Consider the following 18,828-nt stretch of genomic DNA (forward strand, 5'->3'; position numbering starts at 1 on the left):
AATGTGTGTGTGTGTGTGTGTGTGTGTGTGTGTGTGCATGCATGTGCGTGTGTGCGTGTGTACCTGAGCACTGCTGAGGTGCCAGGCACAACAACACAAGTTTCACAGGAATTATTTTATTTTGATCCTTTCAACATCCACTGGAGAGAGCACTATTATCCCAACTTGGCAGATGAGGAGAGAAACTCCCAGAGGGCAAGGTAGACGTCAGGATCTGAGAGAAGGGCAGTGACCTCGGAGGCAGCATTCTTTCTCTGGAGCCCACAAGCTTATCCGCAGCTCAAGTTATGAAGACTCTGGCATTCTGATCTTGCAGGACTTGCTAAGGGATCTGTAGATAGCGAGAAGCCACCGTTAGCTAGGACACATGGGAATGGCGTCATTGTGCCTACGCCATAAATCTAGTAATCTAGAAGGTGGTCTCTTGATTTCGCCTGTCTGTGTGTGTCAGGGGAGGAAGGAGTGGGAGGAAGTTGGGACGCATCGTCTCAACCACAGAAGAAAACACATTTCTCAGGAAAATGAAAACGGTGTGACGTTGGCGGTTGGCTAACGCCCAGTATGCAGGGGCTGAAGAAAGAAAATACTGAGAAACGCTGATGCACGCACACTGACTGCATGCAGGAGCTGAAGGCTGGGAAGAGTCAGTCATTAGGAAGACAATGTTTCTCCACTCCTTAAACATAAAGACATCAACTAGTAGGACACTCCTGGCCTTTCTTCGGCGCCATCACCTTTAAGCCATGCATAGCGTTTTCTCTGATGGTAGCTTTGGAAGCAGAAACGATATCCCTCTTCTCTGCCTTGGGGGGCAAATCATCCTGAAGAAGCACGTTCTCTGCTCTGCATTCCCATGAGCAAGGAGCCAACCTAGCTAGTCTATAGAAAATTACCTCAGTGGCCCCAACTTATGCATGAGCAAACATACTGAGGAAGAAGGCAGTGGCAACTAATGGTGCATATGTCACAGCTTTGAGGTGGTGTCCCTTGTTTGAGCTTCCTGCATAGTGTAGATGGCTCATGGGACCAGTTTTGACTGTATGCTGTTGGCTTATAACCGCTAGCTCTAGGCAGACCTGGCTATATGTGGTTTTCCTCTAGATGATCCTTGCTGATCCTGGGGCTGTCCTAAAGCAGGTGCAGACCACTACCAAAGGTCCAAACCTGAGCAAAAGAGAGGGACAGGCAATAGACATGTGGCAGAGAAGGCGAGGTGGCCGAAACTTTAAACTGTCAAGCAATCAAACTCATAAATAACCAAGCTCCGTGTGGGTTCAGGTTTAAACTGTTAATGCCTCACAGGTGGGCAATGAACAGAAGGAAAAAAGGCATATTGGTTGTAAATGCAACAAAAAGATAGAAAAGAAAAATATCCCAGTAAGGGCCCAGGATGGTTAATGTGTCCACAGGAGGAGACAGGGGTATAGGTGAAGTCTTCTCCCAGTCTCCTCAGCTGCTGCTATTGTCCTCCCGGTGGGAGTGCATTTGAAGGCACACATTACGTCAGACAGCTGACAGCAGATGTTTAGAGAAGCTAAACTTTTTCTCTCTGGACCCTCTTCCCAGATACCACAGTATTTGGACTCCAGTCTGTGTCGGTTGTAAGCAAGACTAGGGGCAGTACTCGAAAGTTGGGACCTGTTTCCTAACTAAAAATGTTGACCGTCCTGTTCTTTCATTAATTTCCTTAGAAGAGGCTCATAGAGACTGGGGCTCCAACTAAGTCAAATTTCAAGGCTCAGACAAACTTCCCACTTCTGCGTAGATCCTAACTGGGCTCCAAGCCCTGTAACCCACCCCACCCCGCCATGTCTACCTAGAATCAAGAACTTAGCACACTAAGATGAATTCAATACTCCACTGAGGAAAATGAATTATAGATTTTATTTTTCGTGCTGTTAAATCACCACAGTAAGAAAATACAGGAAGGGACTTCTGTTCTAGATTTTATTACCTATAGGTTTTACTTTCTCTCTATAATAGCAGTTCTCAACCCGTGGGTCTCAACTGCTTTGAGAGTGGAAGGGCCCTTTCACAGGGGTCATCTAAGATGATCAGAAAACATAGATATTTGCATTACAATACATAACAGGGGAAAGGTACAGTTATAAAATAACAATGAAAATAACTTTGTGGTTGGGGGGTCACCTCAACGTGAGGAACTGTATTAAAGGGTTGTGGTACTAGGAAATTAGAGAGCCACTGGTCTAGAATATGTGCTGAGGATTGAAAGACAGGCCATATATGTCTTCATAGCATTGGGATTTGGATTTTGGAGCATCATGGTCAAAATGGCATTTAACTTCATGGGACATGTGTAATGGGATGTCATTTCATGCAATGAAAACAGAACAAAGAGGAGTGGCCAAGATCTTAGGAGGTGGTCATACATGCCTAATCTGTTTCAGAACCTTTCCTTCAAAAATCTTTCCTGTGCACACATGGCTCTGAAAGGATAGCCCAAGAAGCCACGGAAGCAGGAAGGAAGTGCAATGATCCCACAGCTGCTCCTGTTTCCTGATGCAGGACAGCCTTGATCTCATCGCCCAAATGATCCCAACTAAGAAGTGGCAAAAAGATGGAACCTAACCAGAAATGAATGTGCCCTCTGTATTCCAGATCTTTTCCTTCAAGCCAAGGGCCACGAATCAGGTTGGCATCCCTGGCTTGCCCCATCTCTCGACCCTTTGAGTCTGAGTTCTACCCTAGCAAACACTAGCATCCCACACGGGTAGGGATCAGCATCCATGTCTTTCAAAAATCATCCAGGTGACTCTAATGTGTGGGCAGGGCTAAAAAAACCAATGAGATAAATGACTTCCGTAGGTACCTTCTAACCCTTTCCAAAAAAATACACTGCATTCTTACCAGGAGCTAGAGGAAATAAGTTGGAAGCCCTTGGGCATCCTTTCCAGCAGCCCTGAGATTCAGATGCCCCGTGTGCAATCAGCCTTCTAATGGGGGAAAAAACCCTACATGGTCTTCACTTGTTGGTCCCAAAGCTTGCCTCTTAGGTCTCCCCCACTGGGCCACAGCCACACAATCAATGGTGGAACTGTTCTTTACTGTAACTTGAGAGGGAAATAATGAGAGCCAATCCAGCTGCACCACAGCCTAATCACAGGGACTGATATTTCTGGGGCCATGTTAATCAAGCCTTTGTGTAGACAGACCCTTAAGGTCAAGCCGATTCCAGAATGACTCTGCCTCCGCGGCTGGAATCTTTTATTAAACGGAAATTCTCCATTCAGCCTTCGCTCTTCCCCTAAGTGCAAAATCTCTCCTAATGGTAGCATCTGTTGCCTGCACCAAACAGAGTTGATTACAGATGCTCTGAAAGGAATTTAAGTCCTTTCTCGTGCTTACCGGGGAGTGTGACAGGAAGCAATAGCTCTTATGATTAAAGGACGAATCTCTGGACAAACAGTGAATGCAATAATAAGGTAAAAGATGCATCATTGTATAAAATATTAATATTTGTTGATTTTTTTTAACCTCTTTCTTTGGTACTAAATACAGCCAATAACCATACAAGGGCTGTCTCTTGTAGCCTCAGAGCAGGTGTGCAGGTAACTGGTTACCAAGCAACGTGCTGGCTGGGGATTAGAAAACACAGTTGCTTGAGCCTAACTCTGAATAACACAACCTTGTTAAGTGACGCATTTTTCATTATCCCAGTATCACACCAAGCTCTCCAAATCTTGGGAGCACATTCCTATTAAGAAGCTTGAAGAGATCTCCCCATCAGATATTTCTTTTTTTATTAAAAAACAATGAAAAGAACAGATTCATTATATCTTATCCATCAAAGTTGTTATCTACCCAAACATCTGTTCAGCTTTTGTTGTCGTGTTTAGAAAGAATAATTATCCAACAGACCTTATCAGAAATGAATTCCAACGTGCAAGTGAACTTTACTAATGACTTGCCTTTATAACTCCTCAAGGAAAAAGTTACCTGGGCCCATAATCCTGTTTATTCTTTCAAAATGAAAAGGTCTTTGGTGGTTATTTCAGAAGGTTGTTTTTTTTTTTTTTAAAGTAGCTCTCAAAAGCCTTCTGATCCTTAATAAATATGATCAAAATAAATTTAAAGTGCTTGGAGCTCCTCAGTCCCTAAGTACAGAAAATGCCTCTTTTGTTTACCTTTATCTTCTAAATTTAAATATTACCCAGCATTAAGAACTCCAATCACAACTAAGAAGGTCTTGATCAAGGAAAGTTCTCTGACACTTAGAGTGATCTCAGTTTTCCTTTTCTTTTACAGTTATAATTGAATATGTATATGGAGGAAGGATAGGACACAGGAAAGAAAAGAGAGACCTCTGTAGGTAGGAAGGAACAGAGGAGTGGTTGGTTCAGAAGGGACCCAATTCCTCCTTTACTTACAAACTCTGTTTATATCACCTTTCTTTGTACCCTACAAAAGGGCTTGGGTTTTTGTTTTTGTTTTTGTTTTTGTTTTTGCTTTTTGGTTTACTTTGGTTTTTTGAATCAGGGTTTCCCTGTGTAACCCTGGCTCTCCTGGAACTCACGCTGCAGCCCAGGCTGACCTTGAACTCACGGAGATCCACTTGCTTCTACCTCTCAAGTGCTGGGATCAAAGGTGTGTGTGCCACCACTGCCAGTGGGCTTGGTATTCTTTTTTTTTTTTTTTTCACTCACATTACACCCTGATTGTAATTCCCCACCGCCGTCTGACCGACCACAGCCCATCAGCTGTCATCTGGAAAGTCTGTGTCCCCTTCCTCTGCGATCCCATAGGGCCTTTCTACGAAGGGGCAGTGATCAAATCACGACAGTCCTCCACCTGGTATTCCTAAAACGGCCTTGCGATTAAGTTTTTTCCCACCTTGGAGAAGGGACTCCCACGTGGAAATGGTAGTAAATTGACACTCAGGGAGGACACAAGCTATCACTCGCTCTTCACCTAAGGCTTCCTATCCACGGTATATATTCATCTCGGCACAAATATTAGCAAGTGTGCTTTTTTCTAAACCTCAGAATGCAACGACGTTTTGTCTTAATTAGTAGAGAAAGGAATACTCATGCACGGTCCTCCATGCTCGGCAGGGAGCGAGAGCATGTTTCACACAGCCTTGCGGGGAGCGGGCGGGCGGGGGGGGGGGGGGGGGGGGTCCGCGCAAGGCTGCAGACAATCGTCTTCCCCGGAGAGCGAACACAGCGGTGGGAACTCGCCTCTGACCCGGTGGCTTAGTGAAGCTCCAACTGGCGATTTTATAAAACCTCCAACGGCTTTGTGTGCCAATGTCTATAATTTATGATTCAGCACCTCCGAGTTCGTCTATAGAACCCTTGGCCGCAACGGAACACTGTGGTGTGGCTGAGTTGGCAACCACACACTTCTGGGGGACCGAACTGTGAAAATTCTTCCCTCTGATGGCCTCTCCTCTCAAGAAGGAAACACAACAGTTCTCCATTTTGGGGCTAGGAAGGGAGCCCATCAAAATATCCTGAAGGGAAATGAGTACATCTTACTTAAATAAAGCCGGTAATTTTTATATAATACTTCTACCTAAATTAAATATCTGGACTCTTATTTCTCCAAAAATGAAATGGCTGCATTTATTTTTCAAAGTGCGGCTGGCCACAGGTTCTGCATTTTTCTATTGTAGTTCAGGTCCCACCCCCAACATCTATCTCCACGTGGAATCCACCTTGCTGTTTCTAAGTAAGACCCAGACTCCAATGTTGTAATGCAAAAAGGCATTCTGGGAGTTGGTAAGTCAGCTAAATTGTTTTAAGAGAGGGGAAATATAAGCTACCTGGTGTGTTCACTTTTCATTTCGTTCTAAGACAGTTTCTCTAAAATGAGAAAGATCTTCTTGTCAACCACTCTTTCCTGCCTCAGGCATCTCAAGTACCAAATCTAGGTGCAAAGTCTTCTTACAACTTTTAGCTAGAGTATATCGAAATGATAATTTTCTCAACAGTATCATTTCCACCAAAATCCCACTTGAAAGACATTCATAACAAGGAACCAGAACTCTGAAGTTTCATTGACTCAAAATACAGATAGACTGCCCTTATGTTCCTACCCCTCACAAAAATACCCTATTATAATTATTTAATAAATAGCCATTAACAATACAGCATTATCTAGGTAGACGTTTTAGCTGGAATTTTATTTAAGAGTGGCTTCCATTTGGTTGTGTTATTTTTTTTGACAAAGATTTTATTCTGAAATTTTTTTCATAAACTTGTTTCCATTCTCAGAATCAGATAAAAAAATGGAGAAAAGAGTATCTATAAGTCTGTTTATTCTCGCAATCCTGTCACAGGGAACAACTTTTGGCTAATCACTAAACTTGTAAACTAGCAGAATATTGCCTAGCCTTCTTTCCTCCTTGTAGTGGGCTGTCTACAAACACAGACATAGACATAGACACACATGTAGATGAAGATGTACATACAGCTATGGATTCAGAGATAGATGCAGTGCATTTTTGCTTAACTGTAAAAGGCATCTAAACTGAGATGGAAAAATCAGTCAAACTTTACATCAACTTCAAATCAACAACGAAAAATGTACACTATGGGGGTCATACTTTCTTTTTTTCTTTCTTTCTTTCTTTCTTTCGAAACTGGGTTTCTCTGTGTAGGCAGAGCGGAGGTTTGTCTGTGTAGCCTTGGCTGTCTTGGACTCCCTTTGTAGACCAGGCTAGCCTTGAACTCACAGGGGTCCTCTTGCCTCTGCCTCCCTGAGTGCTGGGAATAAAGGGCACACCACGGCACCCGGCTCACACTCGCTCGTTCCGTCCACTATTCTTACTGCCCGGTGCTCTGCTCTGTTGATGCCACCGCAGGCTTCCAAGAGCTGGGCCATGGCAACGTGTTTGCTTCACTCAGCCACAACACTGCAGAGGGTTGCCTGGACCCTGAATTTTCGCCAAGCCCTAGACCCTTCTCCTGTACAACACTTTCACCTTCCAAAACTAAACACAGTCTCAACATCACTCGGAGCCAGCAGACACCTTAATAATTACCTTCTCCGTTTACTTCATCTCTTTATGCTTCCTGAATCTTTTCAGAAACAGGGCAGGCCGGGGATTATTACTGAGAGAACATCCATTAGAATGTCTACCATGCCCACCTTTCAGATGTCAGCTCCGTGATTCACTACCTTCTGTCAGTTCACCTGTGCACTTCAACATGTTAACGAAGTCTTAGCAAAATTTCCTAGAAGTTGTTGAGAAACAGAAGTTTTTGAGACAAGGGGGATTCGGCTCAATTAGTACAGACGAGACTTGATAGGCTGAGGTTAGATGTTAGGGGAGGAGGGCTCCCCTTTCTGAAGACTAAGGGAGGGAGGGGGAGGGATGAGGAAGGGAAGGAGGGAGGGGAGATTGGGACTTGATGAGGGAGGAGGCTACAACCAGGATGGGAAGAATTCAAACTGCAAAACAAGCAAGTGACTTATATTACTAATCCCACTACATGAGAATAGCTCTGAGACTGGCTGAGATATGAATGTCTATTCATAGACAATTCTTCTTATTGGCTACAGAATCCCTGTGGATTATTATTAGATGCCATTCTTTGTAGGGCATGAATGAAGATTCACAGATGTCTTTCTTCTGCTCATACAAAGAGCAGAGAACCAGCCTTAATTGGTCTGTGCGTCATGCACACCTCATATATTTATAATTTTAGGACTGTATAATGCTTGTGAGAAAGTATATGTTTTCAAAACAAATAAATCAGACACTGATGCTGGCTTATGCCTGACAGGATTCATTCCTCTCAGCATGCTGGACACTGGCATCCTGCATCCTTCATGCTCCAGCACCAAGTGCTTCAGTTGCTATTCCTTATCAGACCAGGACAGCTTTGAAGACAGCTTTCAACACCAATTGATCCAGCAATTCAAACTGTCCCACATAGGACTTTAATTAAGCCTGGGACTCTTCAAAATTTAGAAACTGAACCAAAAATGCTATTCCTGACATGTTTAGCCATTTCCCCCAATTTTATTTGGGCCCCTACAAAGATGTTATTTGTCCCAAATCAGCTGGAGGAAACCTTGAGAGAATGACACCCTATTTCCCTGAAGGGGGGTTGGGTAAGTTTTTGTTGCTTTCTTGGGTGATAGATGTATATTTTCATTGGGAGTTGGTTATAGGTTATCATTGGTCTTATTCAGAAAGAAAAGAAGGTTGGACTCAAGGATCTCTCTCTTTTCCTTTATCTTTCTTTCTTAGGTTTGGAGAAAAGAAAGAAGGTTGAAAAGAAAGAAGGAGGAAAATAGAAATATATAGCGATAATAGGACAAAAAGTAGATTTTTTTAATGCATCCCAATGGCTATGAGGCATATTAAAAGACACTAATTGTTATTAATCATCAGTGAAAATAAAGCCACTAGAAGATTCTTATTTATATATAAAAAAGTAGATTTTTGAATCTACTCAACTTAATGCCTTAATTGTTACTCACAAAGTTATTTTTAAGTCACTGGTATAGACTTTTGCATATTGATTAAGTTTAATTTTGATACACTGGTATAGAATTCAAATTTAAGATTATTCTTCATACACATTATATATATATATATTTCTACTCTAATATGAAGTATTGAACCCATACAACTCAACTATAATACAAGGTTTACTTCCAATGGGGAAAAAAAAGAATTGGAAGGGAGCCAGGCATGGTGGTGCAAGCCTTTAATCCCAGCACTCTGGAGGCAGAGGCAGGTGGAAGTTCGAGGCCAGCCTGGTCTACAAAGAGAGTTCTAGGGCAGCCAGGGCTATTACACAGAGAAACCCTGTCTCAGAAAACCAAAAAAGAGAAAAGAAAGAAAGAGAGAGAGAGAGAGAGAGAGAGAGAGAGAGAGAGAGAGAGAGAGAGAACAAGCCAGAAAGACAATGTTTGGCTAAAGCCACAGCATGAAGACCTTCTGTAGAGACAGGAGCTCCCCTTGCCACTCTTTATCCAATCAGGTCGGCAAGACTTAGGTGCCAACTTCCTCCCTGACTACTGAGAAAGGAGCATAGGCCCACTGAGATCAACGGTATCGCATTCTCAATTGCATCTTTACGCTGACATTGAAAATACTCTTCCAAGTCTTAGAATAGCCTTCCCGTCACGGGCTTCATCTGCGGGTACTGATGATATGTGTAAGAAAGAATCCGCCGATGTGCTTCAAGTGCATTCTTGTACCCGGTGCAGTTTCTCCTAATTTCTCCTCCCCGTCTTACTCTCTCTTGTCCATGAGATATACAAAAACCAAAACTGCCAAGTAGCACGTTTCCAGGAGAGAATGCTCTGGTGAAATTCTGGGATTTGGTTTTTGGTTTAATTTCCAAGCCCCTGCGCTTTCAATGGTATCCCGGAGGCTGGTGTGCTATAGATTTCCCCATGAGCCGAGGAAATTGCATTTGGCATTGAATAGCGTCATCCGATTCTTACCTCTGAAAATAGTTTTGGCAGACCCTCAAGAAGCTGATTTGTACTGTGTTGCCTAACATTTATCTCTGTTTGATAACATTTCCAATATTTAAGCACACTGAAGAGTGTGCTGATCTGCCGACATTTAAATTCGCTTTTGCATGTCTTTCCTGGTGACGATTTTGGGTCATTTGATTTCAGAACACAGTCATGATGAGCTTTCCTCCATGTGCAAAGTGAGTGTCATATCACACACAGAAAAGGGCCAAGGATGAATGCTTTGAAGTTATATATGTTTCAGAAAGGAGTACAGCTCACTCCTAAATTGGCATCACTTAGGGAGTTTGTTAAAATGCAGAATTTTGAACCCCATCCCAGAAATACTGATCTTGGATATGGGATCATATCTTATACTTTGTTTTGTGTGTGTGTCTATGTGTGTCTGTGTGTGTCTGTGCGTCTGTGTGTGTGTTCTGTGTGTGACACACATATGTGTATGCGCATGCGTGAGAGTACACATGCCTATAAGTGCATGTGTACAAGCCAGAAGTCATTGTTAAGTGTCTCCCTCTAACATTCCTCACCATAGTACGTGACACTGTCTCCCTGTGAACTTGGAGCTTGCTTTTTAAGCTACACTTGCCTGTCTTTACCTAGCACGACAGGGCAAGTCTGTGCAGAAGTTCCTCCATCTTGAATTCTTGCTGAGGCCATTTCAGATTTAACTAGGATTTGATCTCCTTGATGGACAATCCCTTGGGAAAGTATTAAATTCTCTTCTAGGAACCCAAGGTCAAGATAACTCAGCTAACTTAGTCACACTGCCACTGCCACATAGGATGGCAAGACATGGTTTGTGTCTTGAAAACCCCATGCTATGGACACTCTGAGCTCCACTTAGGACCCAGATACCTGAGTGTAGTTCCAGCTGGCCAGAATAAAGACTTCCAGTTGGCTATACACTGTGCCTAAGTGGTCATGTCTGATGGGCTCTTGCAGTGACACTAGTGTTGGATTGTAGATGCAAACCACCATGCCTGGCTTTTTTGAGAGTTCTGGGGGTTTGAACTCAAGCCCTTATGCTTGCACTTTTATCCACTGAACCATCACCCCAGTGGATCTTCTACATTTTAAAAAACATTCTAAAAAAAAAAACCCAAAAAACAAGAAATTAAAAAAAACCCTAAAGAACAACAACAACAAAAAACAACAACAACAAAAACTTTTTGAAAGGTAACCACCCAAACTATGGAAGTATTCTTGCCCTACGAATTCTAAAGTTACTGGTCTTAGATTTGTGAGTAGACATAATGAAATTCACTAGGGTTTCTCTGAACAAACACACTGAATTCTCTTTGGAGGAAAGTACCTCTGGGTGACACACTGTTGATGTAAACAATGACAGTCAGGTCACGCCACCAGTACCATTGGGGCAGAACAGCAGTGAGCATCGTACATAAAGCCTAACACGTCTTCTGACCTGAGGCAACGGCCCCCTGTCCTCATTGGCCCCCTGCTGTAGTTTTATCTCTCCCCTCTCATCTGAGTTGGCTGTGCCTCAGACCCAGACAAGATCTAGACAAACTTTACTGAAACTACCAAAACCATGAGCCAAATAAACTTTTCCTCCTCTGAATTATTTTCCCCAGGCATTTGTCATGGTGACAAATGTCTAAGTAATATTTTCACTTTTGGCATAATGAACCCTCCTCACAGGACTGACATACTCTCTCAGGGATTGTCTACAACGTCTAGGCTGATACCATTCCCATGTGAGTAGAGTGAGGTGTTCTTATTTTTGGCTGCACATTAGAATTACTTAAGTAATTTTTGATATATGTATGTACACATGCACACAAACATGCACACATGCATATGTGTATGTGTGCATGCGCGCACATACACACACACACACACACACACACACACACACACACACACCTCCAGTTCTCTGGTGGCTACTGCTTATGTGTTACATTTTTTTCCATATCACTTTTAATCTTCTTGTGTGTTTTTAAAAGACTCTTCATATGTTGTTAGTGCATCGTGTTTGGTTTGTTTATTTGTCTGTTTGTTTGTTTGTTTGTTTTTACTCCAATCATATCAATGGAATTGTTATTGTGGCTAAATGTGTCTGTTTTTTCCATTTAATGTGATGGTCATAGTTGCCATTTGATTTCCTATGTCAAAATTTTGGTATAGCCATTAATACAAATAAATTCTCTTGTTTTCAACATCCCTCATCAACTTTTATAGCGATTTCCTCATTTACTTAGTTGTTCTGTATTAAATATTTTATTATCTAATTACAACTCCTCTGGTATATTTTTACTTATTTTATCTGTGGTTGTTCTGTGGGCTTACAATATATATCTCTGTTTTACTAGAATCTTCCTTGGGTTAATATTGACTTAATTTAAGTTACATGTCAGCCTAGTTTTAAAATAATTCTCTTTTCTTTGCCCTATTTTACTACTGTCAGATATATAAGTAGGTAGATAGATAGATAGATAAATAGATGAGATAAATACATGACAGAGATAGATGATAAATAAATGGTAGAGAGATAGATGATAGATATATCGATAGATGAGATAGATAGATGATAGATAAACAGATGGTAGAGATAGATATATCACAGATCAATAGATAGATATAGATAATAGAACATAGCTAGGTTAGATAGACAGATAGATGATAGATAGATATGATATCATAGGTAGAACACAGATGAATAAATAGATAAATAATAAAAATGGTAGAGGATGATAGACAGATTATTGATAGTTACCTGGTTCTAACTTTTAGCTTTGATGCTAATGAAACTAAGTCATAAGATCTTAGGGCTTTAAACGAAATAGACAAAGTGCAGCAGTTAAAGACTGCCTTCTAATCCTTTAATGCAAATAACATCCACTAATTGGGTGAAGAAGGGAACTGAGACCAGGATATCATATACCTTCTCAATGGAAAACAAAGTGATGTTGTAAGGGTTTTACTGTTTAACACGAACCTGGAATTAAGGCAAAAAAAAAAAATAGGTACTATAATAACCTATGCACTATCTTGGGAAAATAACAAAACAAGAGCATAAGTCTCATTTTTGTGAAAACCATTCAGATGAGGAAAGAGGAACTGGAGACACTGGGATGAATTCTGCTCCTCACAGTCATGAACATTTAAGAATCTAAGGCAATCAAAGCCTCACCATCATCTCTGTGTGACTTCTAAGGCCACTCTGGAAACCAGTGTCTGACCAGCAAATGAGAGGAGAGTGCATGAGAAGAGTTTAAATGCCAGCTCCTGGTCCACTATGAAAAGGACCACACGGCCCCGCTTACGAGTAGAAGATGTAGGACGAGACCTTATGCAATGTATCCTGCAATAAAACGGCTGCTTTTCAACCAGAGGTGTTTCCTGTAAGAAAAGCTCAGTTCACATGGACAGTGTTCCATTCCTGCCGCCATTGTAAACAACTTCCAATGATCAAGGATGGGTGCCGCAGTGCAGGCATATCTGTTACTTATTGATTTTTGTCTATGTTTAGTTTTGACTGTCCTTTGTAGAAATAATGGCATGTTTCCTTGTCCATGTAGCTTTGTAAGGATGAAATCAAGCATAGCATAGGAGCCAGGATTGCTTGATCAGCATGCTCCACACCTAACCTCTGCTTGATACAGAGGTAGGCAATGACCAGAGGACCAGAAAAAAGTGGATCCAGCTATGCATGATACCCTAGACAAAAGTTCACATTTTCTTAAATAAACTTGAGTTGGATTTTTGTTAACTTACAGTTGAGACCTTTTATGAATGTAGGTAGAAAATATTAATTCTTTTCAGAGAGTGGCCAAGTATTATTGTGGAATTAGAGAATATGGGGGCCGGAATGCTAAATGACAGAGCTGAAAACAGGAACACAAAATTATTTAAAATCCAGGCTAAGGACTTAGGATTTCAGGAAAGCCTGTTAGACAAGGGCACAGTGAGGTGGGGTAGCTCATCTCAGGCCACCAAGTAGTTGGTATTAAAACCAAGCTTAAACACTGGGCTTCTGATCCCAGAGCTACACTGCCTAATGTGGTGGCTAGTGACCACATGTGACCATTTAAGCTTAATTGAAATAAAATGAAATTAAAAGTGAAGTTTCTTAAGAAAATAGGCAAATTCAAGTTCTCGGTGGCTATGACTAGCTTCTGGCTACAGTACTCAATGCTGAAAATAGTGACAATTTCTGTTACCAAAGAACATTCCATTGGACATAGCTTTCTTAGGATTTCCTTCCTTCCTTTCTTTCTTCCTTCCTTCCTTCCTTCCTTTCTTCTTTCTCTTTCTTCCTTCCTTCTCTTTCTTCCTTCTTTCTTTTCTTTCTTCTTCCTTCCTTTTTTCCTTCCTTCCTTTCTTTCTTGCTTCCTTTCTTTTCTTTCTTTCTTTCTTTCTTTCTTTCTTTCTTTCTTTCTCACTTGGCAGCAAAGGTAACCTATATGACTATCTATGTGAGTTACTCAACTATAGTTGGGCTGGAATCTCTACTTTAAAAACCAGTTTCAAATCTGCATATTTAAAAAACAAAGCAACCACCCCACAATCCCTGACTTGTACACTTATAAAAAGCATATGTGCAAGTCTCCAACGAGCTTCTACTGAGTACAATTATAAACAAAAAGAAACTTGATAGACATTGCAGAAGAAAACATAGCAAAAAATGTAAGAGATTGAGTCGTGCCTCACTTTCCGGCAATTATAGAATGACTCTATTGCCCCAATGCATAAAAGAGTCAGTGACAGCAAAGCATTTCTCTTCCTCTTAACCTTTCCTTGGTAAGGATAACCTGTGTTTTGCTCTGTGCCTTATGTCTTCAATTCTGTCTGAAGGTGGACTGTACTTTCCCCAAAAATTTCTCCTAGGGAACTTCTAGACTGTCCTCACTCTCATTTTACTCTCACAAGGCAATGAGGTTACACCAATCTGATTTCTGTTATTGTAATAGGTAACATGACCACGAGCAATCTGTGAGAGAGAGAAGTTCATCAGAGAGGAAAGCCAAGGCAGCAGCTCAAGTCAGGAGCCTGAAAGGAGGAAAGGGGAAGGCCGCTTACTACCTGCCTGCCTCCCTCACATTCAGCTACCTTTCTTATTAATATTTCAGGCCCACCTGCCTAAGGATGGTACCACCCACAGTGAACTGGATCCTCCTGCATCAATTAGAGATTAAAAAAAAAAAAAAAAAAGAGCCCCACAGACATGCCCACAGATCAATCTGGTGGATTCAATTCTTCCCAGAATGTATGTCTCCCCAGGTATATTAAGTTGACAATGAAGATTAGTCATCACAGGGATCACTTATGCAAATGAAGTACTGTATGAAGTACAGACGTGCGCACGTGCGCGCGCACACCCCACCAGCACCATGAATCCCGTACCAAGCAAGATAAAACAACATGCACAGAGCCAAGACTGTAGCTGGTTGAACACTTGCCTCGCTTGTCCAATGCCCTGAGTTCAATCCCCCAACACCATAAAATACCAATAATGAAAATATAGACGTGCTGAACAAATTACTGGCTCCTTCTTCCACGTTGTCTAACCATTTTTGACTTTGGTTTCTAGAACCATCATGTACTCTGACCTCCGGACTTCACTCAGCTCAACAACGTTTATCTCCATTCTTTCGCCAGCCCACAAGGCGTACTTCGACAGGAAACCTGTAGCCCTATAGCTAATATCCATATTTAAGTTGATATCCAAGGTTCGAGATATCATAATTATGTTTTTTTTTTCTGCCTCCGCTGCTAGAAGAATGAGCAAGATTCCCACAGTGTTTGCCTATATGGCCAAGGGTTTTTTTTATACAATAATTCAGAGTTTTTATTCAGCTCTACATCTTAGCTAGGTCAGATTCTGGGATAATTGGCTGTAAGGTTATGTTGAACATAGCACGTTCAGTTTTATTCCCTGATTCCCTGACCCATAACCTGGACAATCAAGGCATATAATCACATATGTGTGTGTTATCATGCCCCAGGTAAACACTTGCCACTGGTAGGGTCCAAGGCTTTCTTTTATGGGCTCTTCTCCTTTGCAGGTTTTGAGAGATTGAAAACCAAGGTTGCCTCATTTCTGTTAATTATCGCATAGTTGGTTTAATTACTGTCTTAGTCACAAAAGGCAGTGGAAGGTGCGTTTCTGGCAATGGTATCTCTGCAAGAACATTATTGTGCATGTAATGTTCTCCCACTTCCTTCTCCCTGTAAACATCTCTGGGGCCCAGAAAGGCCTTCTGACTTATCATCCAGCCAATTCTGAACCCCTTTCCCATGACAGTTAATGATCCCCATCTCCAGAGTCCAAACCCAGCAAGCAGATCCACACAAACATAAAACAAATGACAAGCAAACAGCCCTAAGAAAAGGGTCCTTCAGCTAAAGGAGAATTATCTGGTGACCCTCCAGGCAGTGGACAGAGAAGACCACCTGCTGGTGCCCAATGCTCCTTGAGCATCCTGGGTTCCTATTGTCTGAAGAACGGAGGGCATTCAACAGTTTCCTTTGTCATTTGAGCATCCTCAGCTGAGTCTCCATTCTTCTATGGGGCAGCCATCGACCCTCTCTAACATCCACTCTTGTGCTCACATGCTCCATTTTTCCCCTTTGTATTCAGAGCTTATCTGTCCTCACTCTCTCTATCCCAGTGGTGAATGACAGGTTCACTCACTGAGCCATGATCCTGATGGTTATTCACCACTACCTGTGGTGTCCATTTCTAAATGTCTGTCTATTTCCTTTAAATGGAGGGATCCGGGTATCATTACCAAAGAAAGAAGTAATATAAATTCCGGACGACCTAGCAGGATGTGTTTGACAGGGGAGGAAGAAGAGTGTCAATCTGTTCATGTCTCAAATAATAGCCAGGATGCCTCTCACATGTGTAAGGGAAGTCCAGACAATGGAACACTGCCATTTTTTTTTTCATATACATCAAGATCAAATTCCCTTGCTTTGCCCAGTGTTGAGTTTTTATGAGGCACGGGACAGAGTGTGAACTAATCAAACCCTGGGAGGTGCTGACCAACATGCTATATAGGTGTTGGGAAGTTCAATTAAATTGCATAAAGACGCCCTTAGGGATTGTCGTGCAGCAGGAAAAAAAAAAAGACAGTGCACAAATTTGCGCTGATAACTAAGTGAGGGAACACTTGTGGAAGGGATGGAGCTTGGTGAGTAAACTACAGGAGAGGACACTCAAAGGGCTGGAGAGATGGTTTCGTTGGTAAAATGCTTGCTGCCCAAACATGAGGAATATAGTCCAATCCCTGGCATCCACTTAAAAAGCTAGATGCAGTGGCACATGCCTACCACCCTAGTGCTGGGGGTGAGGAGGTGAGGACAAAAGGATCTCTGAAGCTTCCTGACAGAAAGTCTAGCCAAGTCAGCAAGCTCTAAGTGGAGAGTGATGGAGGAACACTCATGAAGTTGATTTCTGGCCTCCACTTGGATACACATTGACTTGCACGTACACATGTGAACATACAAGCACATGTACACACATTGAGACCTTTCACGACAAGCTGAGCAGCCGTGCACATGTTCAGAAGCTAGGTTAATAGACTCCAAGAGAGATAGAAATCCAGAAGATTTAGCTGACTGAAATTCGAGCCCTGTCTCAAGAAGGGTGATGAAGTCAGGCAGGGGTCCATCTGAGTGTGCCAAATGGCCGCGTTGGACACAAGCACCACAGGAACAAAGCACCGAAGGAAACAACCGAGAGTTGCCTGGGCAAGTGCAAAGGGCTGAAGACAAAAGAATGCCTAAGGTATGATCCTGAGTGATGAAGCGTCAAGGATGCGAAGAGACAGCTGAGAATTTCTGCTCAGAGTGGCAGACAGGCATTAGATTCAGTCACCCCAGCCCCAAGAGTTGTGGGTGTGCTTCTATCTCAGATGGATAAATTAACAGGGACTCCATTAGGATTAAGCGGCAGAGGGACTTTTGTCAGGTCTGCACCAAGATGTACGGCTGAGAGATCACACCGCACAACAGATCTAATGCAACAGGTTTATTGCAGGGATTGGTAAAAGGCAGTCTTTGAATAGGGACATGCGAGAGAGACAGACAGACAGAAAGACTTTGAGACAGAATGACAGGGACAGCCATGCTGTCAAGAGGGACCTTTTAAAGTAGCATAAGAAACTGAAGCACTTGACCACGGTGGGTGATGACATAAACTGCTGGCAGAGCACCTGATTTATAACACACGGGCTACGTTTTTCTTTAATTATCTCCATAGTAACTATCTGTTTGATGATACGTTCATCTCTTCTATTGAAGGACCCATAACATCCATTTCCCCACCCAAGGTACCTAGGATGCGTTGAGACTAAGTCTATTGTTGAATATAATCAGTTAATGGAACATCATTAAATCCGAAAGAGATTTCGACAGAAAATGTTGTTCGGATGCATAACAGCCTCTTTTGGTCCCTTCATTGTCATTTCACTGCCCCTCCCCCCCCCCCCACCCTTTCTCTATCCCTTCACAGTTACCTCTACTCCTGACAGAGATGCGCTTGCCTGCTGCTCTGACCATCTGGCTCACTGTTTTTGAGAGTCAGAGATTCAATCAATTCTGGAAGGCTGCTTTTGTTGTTGTTGTTGTTATACTTTCAAAATTAGCACAGAGAGCCATGTACCAAAGCTGAGAAGAAATTGAGGAAACACTGTAGTAGGTGTTAGGGAACAATACTATTTTGGTATTGGAGCTTGGAAAATCTAAAGATACTGATTTTTCTGCCTTACGAGCATACCTTTTTCTTTCTTTCTTTCTTTCTTTCTTTCTTTCTTTTTTTTCTGACTATTTGTTACTTTTCTTGTTGGTGCAACTAAATAGCTAACAAGTAGACACTTGAAGAAGGAAGCACTTACTTGGCTTATGGTTAGAAGCTACAGCCCTTTGCTGTAGGGAAGGCATAGCAATGGGGAGATGAGGTGGCCTGTGACACTATGAGGTGGCCTGTGACACTATGAGGTGGCCTGTGACACTATGAGGTGGCCTGTGACACTATGAAGTGGCCGGTGGTGGTCAGGAAGCAGAGAGAGATAAATGCAAGTGCTCAGTCACCTTCATCCTTTCAGGGATGCGCACCCGGTTCGCAGGAGGCTGCCACCCACATTTCAGGGCAGGTGTTTCAGTTACTTTTCTGTGGCTGTGATAAAATGCCATGACCAAGGCAACTGATAAAAGAAAGCATTGAATTCGGCTTTCAGTTCCAGAGGGTTAGAGTCTGTGATGGCGGAGCAAAGACATGGCAGGCATGGCTGAGAGCTTGTATCTCAAACAGCAAACAGGATACAGAGAGCACACTGGAAATGACACAAATCTCTTGAAAATTCAAAGCCTGGCCCCAGTGACATACTTCTGGCCAGG

General features: G+C 42.3%; 1 protein-coding gene and 1 long non-coding RNA gene across 2 annotated transcripts in view; both read right to left on the bottom strand.

Moving 5' to 3' along the window:
- Positions 1-18,828, bottom strand: part of LOC311605533 (uncharacterized protein) — a 77,139-nt gene that overhangs the window by 13,331 nt on the left and 44,980 nt on the right. The gene's annotated exons all lie outside the window — the stretch shown is intronic.
- On the bottom strand, positions 112-18,409 carry LOC311605534. The gene is made up of 4 exons (XR_014781999.1): positions 18,327-18,409; positions 17,949-18,099; positions 7,114-7,199; positions 112-331 (listed from the first exon to the last, which is right to left on the bottom strand). It is a non-coding gene; the product is annotated as an uncharacterized lncRNA (long non-coding RNA).

Source organism: Acomys minous, assembly GCF_964271855.1.
Source record: "Acomys minous genome assembly, chromosome: 9".
NCBI classification, from domain to species: domain Eukaryota; kingdom Metazoa; phylum Chordata; class Mammalia; order Rodentia; family Muridae; genus Acomys; species Acomys minous.